The sequence below is a fragment of the Marmota monax genome, unplaced genomic scaffold, assembly GCF_021218885.2.
Source record: "Marmota monax isolate L192 unplaced genomic scaffold, Marmota_monax_Labrador192_F-V1.1 WCK01_AAM20220418_F8-fsc00041, whole genome shotgun sequence".
In the NCBI taxonomy this organism is placed as follows: domain Eukaryota; kingdom Metazoa; phylum Chordata; class Mammalia; order Rodentia; family Sciuridae; genus Marmota; species Marmota monax.
Window position 1 is genome coordinate 6,590,138 of NW_026695238.1, and position 8,090 is coordinate 6,598,227.

An 8,090-nucleotide genomic window follows, 5' to 3' on the forward strand; every position below is an offset into this window, starting at 1 on the left:
AAATATGAGTCACAAGTATCTTTACCCAGTTTGTGGCTTGACTTTTAATTTTCTTCATGATGTCTTTCAGCAAGCAAAAGCTTTTAATTTTTATTATATGCAATTTATAATTCGTAATTTAAGTTGATCATGGTTTTGTTATCATACCTTAGAAGTCTTTGCCTTATCCAAGGTCATGAAGTTTTTCTCTTGCTTTTCACTCGTAGTTTCACAGTTTTGGGTTTTACATTCCCATCTGTGATCCATTTGAATTAATTTTTTGATATGATTACAGGTATCCAGCATGTTTATCAAATGGTTTCAGCATCATCTACTGAAAAGATGATTCTTTTTTATGTAATATTTAAAATTTATATATGACAGCAGAATGCATTACAATTCTTATTACACATATAGAGCACAATTTTTCATATCTCTGGTTGTATACACAGTATATTCACACCAATTCGTGTCTTCATACCTATACTCTGGATAGTAATGATCATCACATTCCACCATCATTAATTACCCCATGCCCTCTCCCCTCCCCTCCCACCCCTCTGCCCTATCTAGAGTTTGTCTATTCCTCCCATGTTCCAACTCTCGATCCCACTATGAATCAGCCTACTTATATCAAAGAAAACATTTGGCATTTGCTTTTTTGGGATTGGCTAACTTCACTTAGCATTATCTTCTCTAACTCCATCCATTTACCTGCAAATGCCATGATTTTATTCTCTTTTATTGTTACTCAGCAATATATTCCATTGTGTATATATGCCACATTTTTTTTATCCATTCATCTATTGAAGGGCATCTAGGTTGGTTCCACAGTTTAGCTATTGTGAATTATGCTGCTATAAACACTGATGTGGCTGTGTCCCTGTAGTATGAAAAGATGATTCTTTCTCAACTGAATTGCTTTTGCATCTTCATTGAAAAATTTGACCTTATGTGTGAAATAAAACTCTTGTTCTGTTTGGTTGATCTGTTTGTTTGTTTTGATATCAATGTCATAACCTTGTTTACTACGGCTTTAAAAATGAATGCTGAAGTTAGTGTGACTCTTCAAACTCCATTGCTTTAGTTCAAAGTTGTTTTTACATTTTATGTCCTTTGCTTTTCCATATGAATTTTGGAGCCAATTTCTACAAAACAGCTTGCTGGTATTTTAACTGAGATAACATTGAATATGCACAGAGATTTTGGGATAATCAACATTCTAACATTGTGTCTTCAGATCCAGGAATATAGTACAGTCACCCTGTAGTATTGTCAGGGGACTGGATCCAAGACCCCAGGTACCAAAATCCATGGACCCTCAAGTCCCTATGTAAAACAGCATAGTATTTGAATATAACCAACACACACACCCTCCTTTATACATTAAAACATATCTCAACTGCTTATATCCAATAAAATGTAAATTCTATATAAAACTATTTGTTAGCATACTGTATCATTTTGGAAATAATGTCAAGAAAAAGTCTGTACATTTTCAGTACAGATTCAATGATATAATTTTTTTTCCAAGTATTTTTGATCTGTGGTTGGTTGAAATCATGAGTATAGAATCTGCAGATACAGGACTGGGATTGTGGCTCAGCGCACGTGTGAGGTCCAGGGTTCAATCCTCAGCACCACATAAAAATAAACAGATAGAATGAAGATATTATGTCCAACTACTTCTAAAAAAATGTTTAAAAAAAAGAATCTGCAGATAAGGAGGAAATACTATTTTTCTCTATTTATTTAGTTCCTCTTTAATTTATCTCAGCAATGTTTTATAGTTTTCAGTTTACAGGTCTTATACAGTTTTTGATGCTACTATAAATGTTAATTTTTAAATTTTATTTTCTCATAGTTTCTAATATACATGTCAGCTAATTTTCTTATATAGTCAAGCTTGTTTAAATTGCTTGATAGTTTTAATTGCTTTTCTGTAGATTTGGAGTCTTGGAGGGGTACTGAGGATAGAACCCAGGCATGTTTTATCACCAGCCATTTTTCTTTGTCTGTTTGTTTACATATTTATTTAAATTTTGAGACAGGCTCTCACCAAGTTGCTGGGGCTGACCTTGAACTTGTGATCCTCCTGCCTCAGCCTCCCAAGTAACTGGGATTATAGGTGTGTACCACCTTCCCAGCTTACTTACTGTAGCTTGTTTAGATTCTCTATGGAAATGATCAGATATACACTATGATAGCGGTTTTATGCTTTCCTTTTTCTTTTTCTTACCCTTGGCACTGGCTGTAACCTCTAGTATAATACTGACGGAAGCAGTAGAATTCTCATCAGAGTAATTCTAGGTTCATAGAATGTTGTTGGTATTTCCTCCTCCAATTTTCTGGAAGACTATGTAAAAATGGTGTTATTTCACAAATGAAGACATCCTCAACCCCAAATTTTCTTTGTTGGAATCTTTGATTTTGTTTTGTTTTTAACTATAAAACTCAAATCCCTCTAATCGTGTCAGCTAGTTCTTTCCTGGATCTCAGAGAGTTTTCATTCATGAATGTACTGATCAGTACTCAGCTGAATAGTTGAGTGAGATTCCTTCCCAGAATTTTCTTTGTGGCACTCACTTCTTTTCTGCAAACTCTGGGCATCTTGGCTTCCTTGGACTACAAATTCCATGTTTTCAACTTGGGGAGACCTCTGAGCTCTGCCTGAACTCACCTTCAGTCTAGAATCTAACTCCAAGCAATTAGCTGGGGCATGCAGAGGGCTGACCTCATTTATTTTCTACCTATCAATTTTCTTTTGTGCTTGTGTCCAAAGTCTTGAATGTTGTTTCATATATTCTGTCTGGTGTTTAGGTGTGTCTGGTGGAAGGGTTTATCATACTCCTATTACTCAATCCTTAACAAAAGCAGAAGTCCCATTAAGTTTATATACCTAATGTTTTCATCATCCAGTAGTGATCGTGACATTAATCAATTATTTCATTGGAATTTAGTGATTTTTTTGTTTTTGTTTTTATTAAGTAGGCTCCATCTATTTAAAAAAAGGAGCTTCCCTGCATCAACTGGAATGAGTTTCCTTTCTTTTACAAGAGCAGAATTAATGTCTAATTTTTCTCTCCTTTCCAAATGAGAAGTTGACTCTAATAAGCAAATGAGTTTTTTTGTTTTTTTTTCTGTTGTTTTTATTTAATTTTGAGTCTCATTATGGACTGAGATTATTTATTTATTATGTTACGATCAATTTATAGTCATTATTCCTTCTAGTGCTCAAACTGTACCAAATTAGCTAATATGAATGCCTTCATTCTGGCTTTTGAGTCTATTTGAAACATCCCCAATAGGCTTTAAGCATCATCACCTTAGGGCAAACAGCTACTTTAAAGCTCATCATGTATTTTTCCATGCTCCAGACTTAAACTTTCCAATTCTTCAAACAACCCTGAGTCACTTTAGTAGAAAATATTATTTAGAAATGAAGGTCTGGGCACTGGAGGTATTCCACACTGTGGGGTTGTCAATGGAGAAAACTATTTTGGATGTCATAGCCTGGCAATGACATCAATCATACTTTATTATGAACCATAGTATCCACAGCAAGCATGCTTTTCAAAAAAAAAAAAAAATGGAATGACTTTGGTATACACCCAAAGAAATTAAATCAATATACTATAAAGATACCGGCATACCCTTGTTTATCAGGGCATAATTAACAATAGCAAATTGTGGAATTAGCTTAGGCCTTGTTCATTGGAAAAAAATAATGAAGGTATTATTCAGCCACAAAGTAGAATGAAATCATGTTACTTACAGGAAAATGGATGGAACTGGAGATCATAACATTAAGCAAAATAAGTCAGACTCAGACAAGTATTACATGTTTTCTCTTATCTTTGAAATCTAGAGAGAAAAAAATTACATGAAAGTAACAGGGAGACTGTAAGAGAAGACAAAGGGGTTGGGGAGAGGGGAGGGGAGGGTAGTGGGGGATGGATATGATTAAAGTATGTTGTATGCACATATGGCTATGCCGCAGTGAACCCATTATTCTGTTTAATTAAAGCACACTAATTAGAAAAAAGACTCCATCTTTGCTGCAGGAAGCAGTTCTCTGACTGGCCTTGAATTGCCTGCTGTGGAGAAGGCTGCAGAGCAAGGAATGGTGGGTAATCTCTAGATGCTGTGAGCATTCCTGGCTGGCAACCAGGAGGGAACCTTGTGTGAAGGTTTGGATTCGAGGCATCCCCCAAAAGCTCCTGTGTCATGTAGGAATATTTAGAGGTGAAGTGATTACAGAGTATGAGAGCTGTAACCCAATTGGCCCATCCTAGTTTGAATGAATGGACTGGCTGGTAAGTGTAGGCAGGCAGGGGTGTGGCTGGGGGAGGGGGGTCATCAGGGACATGTCCTGAAAGCGTTCATCTGCCCTGTGGCCCCTTCTACCCTTCTGTCTCTCTTTCTAGCTTCCATGAGGGGAGCAGCTTCCTTCCACCATTTTCTTCCATCATGGTGTTCTGCCTCATCTTGGGCCCAGAGCAATGGGCTTGGCTGATTGTGGACTCAACCACTGGAACACTGAGCCAAAGTAAACCTTTCTACTCTAAATTGTTGTTGTTGGGTATTTTGTCACAGTGATGAAAAGCTGACTAACACACCCGGGATCTCAGTCGTGAGGTGGCAAGAAATGAATCCTGCCAACACCCAGGGAGATTGGAAGAGGATCCCAGAACCTCTGATGTGATCACAGCTCCAGGTGCCACCTTGATTTTTAACCTGTGGAACCCTGAGGAAAGGACTCAGAATGTTGGATCTGGACTCCTGCATGATAGAAACTGTGACATAAAAAGTGTATGCTATTTTTAAATTGCTCAAAAATTTGGGGGTGAAATGATACTCTAATAGTATACTTACATGCTCTTTTTTAATCATGAATTTTTATTTATTTATTTAAAAAAATTTTTTTAGATGTTGATAGACCTTTATTTTATTTATTGATATGTGGTGCTGAGAATTGAACCCAGTGCCTCACACAAGCCAGGCAAGTGTGCTACTGCTGAGCCACAGCCACAGCCTTTAATCATGAATTTTTAAATCAAAGAAAAAAATTTGGAGATGAATAAAGTACCCTTTAAAAGCTCTCTGGAGACCCCCAAGAAGTGCCTGGATTTCTTCTTGTTAGGATTTCATTTTAAGTTAAGGCACTTCTACCTGGCTATACATTTTTACCCAGGAAAATTAAAAACAAACCATTGATACCCAGGTCCTACCTCAAGATAAATTAAATCATAATTTTTATGGATATATCCCAGGATCCTTGTTTTCATTTTTAATCTTGCTTCCTTCAAATCTTCCCAGTTGATTTTAATGTGCTGATCACACATTAGGATCTCGCTTAAGATCTTAGGGTCATTTTAAAATGCAAGCACTTTTGAAAATAATCATACCTGAATATGTGACTGTTTCTTTTTATATCTCATTGATTCTAGAGAGAAGTGAAATATTCAGGTCTATTTGGTGTCTGAGCAGTTGTTGGGAAGAGCAGAAGAAAAGAAAAAGATCTCAATGTGTGCAAGATAAGCTGCTTTTTTTGCTTGGGTCAACTCCAATGATCAAGACCTCTAAGCTCTTTACTAAAGAAGCAATTAACTTCATCAATAAATATTTATTTGTGCTGTTGGCAGTTTGGCAGAGCTAATTCACCCTTGGGATAATTCAGCATCCATGTTCCTGATTCTTGCCATTATGTCCCTAAATTGGCCAACTGCCATCGCCATTGTTTCGAAATTACTTAGAACGGGAACTTAAGGCAATTGCCACACTGTCCTTTTATTCTGTCGCACGAAATAATTTTCCAAATTAATCATATCGCTAAGTCTCTCTCCAGAGCTAATGGTCTGAAATCTGAAACCAGGGAACTGCTGGTGTGGTGAGAAATAGTTTTCCTCACTTAATTTGTCAGACTTCCAACTGCTCTTCTATTCTCTAAGCAAAGTTGCATCCAAATGTCTGTTTCAGAATACCATTATCATTGATTGAAGATGTTGTTTCCCTGAGCCAGTCGACTAAGGAAGGCATTCTAGAAGGCTCTGCCCTCTGTCTTAATCCTTTTGGGCTTCTAAAACAAAACAAAGACTAGGCGGCTTACAAACAACAGAAATTTATTTCTCTCAGGGTCTGGAGGCTGGGAAGTTCAAGATGAAGGCACCAATTGATCCAGTGCTCGGTTCAGAGCCTCTTGTTGTCTTCTCATGGTGAGAGGGTCTCTTGACTCCCCCATGAAGCCACAAATTGCGTGCTTGGGGGCCCCACCCTTAGGACCTAGTACTTCCCCAAGCCCCATCTCTCAGGCCATCACAGTGGGTATTAGACTTCAGCAAGTGAGTGTTACAGGGACACAACATGCAATCCATGGCACCCTCCTCGTTTTTAAATACGCACTTTTTAAACGGGCAAAAAAGTTGGGTCTCGCCTCTATAATTTCATCTGGACTAAATGTTTACTTAATGTTGTTACATGAATCTCAACATAGAAAGAATATTTTCTTACATAACTGCAATGCATGACCACACATAATACAGCCAAGAATGATTCCTAGTCCATCTAACACTAAGGCCATGATCAAATTGCCCCTCTTGACTAAAAGAAAGCAAAATTGGTGTACACATAGCAAAATTCAAACAAGTTCCACTCATTGTATTTGGCTGCTAATATAATATTTTCCCTGCCTTAATCTTTAATCTGAAATATTCTCTTCTTTCTTCTATTTGTTTGTAGTTCACTGACTTCTTGAAGAAACCTGCTCAAATGTCCTGTAAAATGGCCCATGTGGTAGATGTTGCTGAAAATATATTTTTTAAGAAAAATGTGGAGCCAACTTTGGTGCCCTTCAACAGATGAATGGATAAAGAAAATGTGGTGTATATAGACAATGGAGTATTACTCAGCCATAAAGAAGAATGACTTTGTCATTTACCAATGAGTGGATGGATCTGGAGACTGTCATGTTAAGTAAAATAAGCCAATCAAGAAAAACCAAAGGTCAAATGTTTTCACTGATATGTAGATGCTAACCCACAATAAGGGGGACAGGGGAAAATAGATGTTCAATGGATTAGACAACAGGGAATGAAGGGAAGAGAAGGGTGGGTAGGAAATGGAAAGACGGTGGAGTGGTCTAACTTTCCTATGTACATATATGAATACCCCACAGTGAATCCCACCATTGTGTACCTCCACAAGAATAGGGTCATAATTAGAATAAGACATATCTCAAAATGGACTCTACTGTCATGTGTAACTAAAAAGAGCCAATAAAAAAAATAAAGAAAAAGAAAACAAATCGAACACTGCAGCTGTGATTCTCTAATACTGGCCTGCTTAAATATCTCCAAAACATGAAACTCCCATCAACATGAGTAAGTATTCATAATGACATTATTTTCAAAGACATTGATTTAGTGAACAGAAAAGTAATTGGATATAATAAGTTTCATTTTCTTTTCTGAACAAGTGTTATTTGGAATGAAAAATTTGTGTGGACTATATGACTTTTTGAAGAACATTTAAAATAGTACTTTTAAAGAACATAACTAAGAAAAATATTATTTTGTGTATCTTGTTTGAATCCCAATGTGTTCTTTATCAGTTGAAAACTGACTATAGAAGGGTCACAAAAAATAGAAGGAGGCTTTGTGCTGGGGTAGGTCTGTGGTAGAGTGCCCGCCTAGCAAGTACAAAACCCAGGGTCCAACCCCTAGCACTGATAATAATAATAATAATAATCATCATCATCATCTCTGCTCTGGTAGGGTGGGGAAGACCTAAATAGAGAGGGAAGAATGCTGGGGCGAGGGCACTGTTCCAGAAGTCTGTTCCCCTCTTGACCCTATTTCTGAGATGTGGGAACTGCCAAGCATCTGTGGGTTCTCCTGCCGGCTGCTCAGGGCGCCTGGGGTCCTATTTCGCACATAAGCTCCTCTAACTGAAATGTGTAAGGGACCAGGAAAACGATGATACTCCTGCTCTGCCCTCTCTTTCTGAGAAACAGGAGCCAGAGACCAGAATTCCAAGAGATTCTGCATTGAAAATAGGAGCAGGATCTCACAGCCATTTCCTCAGTTTCTGTTTGTAAACACTGAGGATACAAG

General features: G+C 37.4%; 1 long non-coding RNA gene across 1 annotated transcript in view; it reads left to right on the forward strand.

Annotated features, from left to right (window-relative positions):
* Positions 1-7,294, forward strand: part of LOC131423990 (uncharacterized) — a 33,703-nt gene extending 26,409 nt beyond the window's left edge. The window contains exons 5-6 of the long non-coding RNA XR_009226295.1: positions 4,576-4,791; positions 5,430-7,294. This is a non-coding gene — a long non-coding RNA (uncharacterized LOC131423990). The remainder of the gene's footprint in view (positions 1-4,575; positions 4,792-5,429) is intronic.
* The last annotated feature ends 796 nt before the right edge of the window (positions 7,295-8,090 follow it).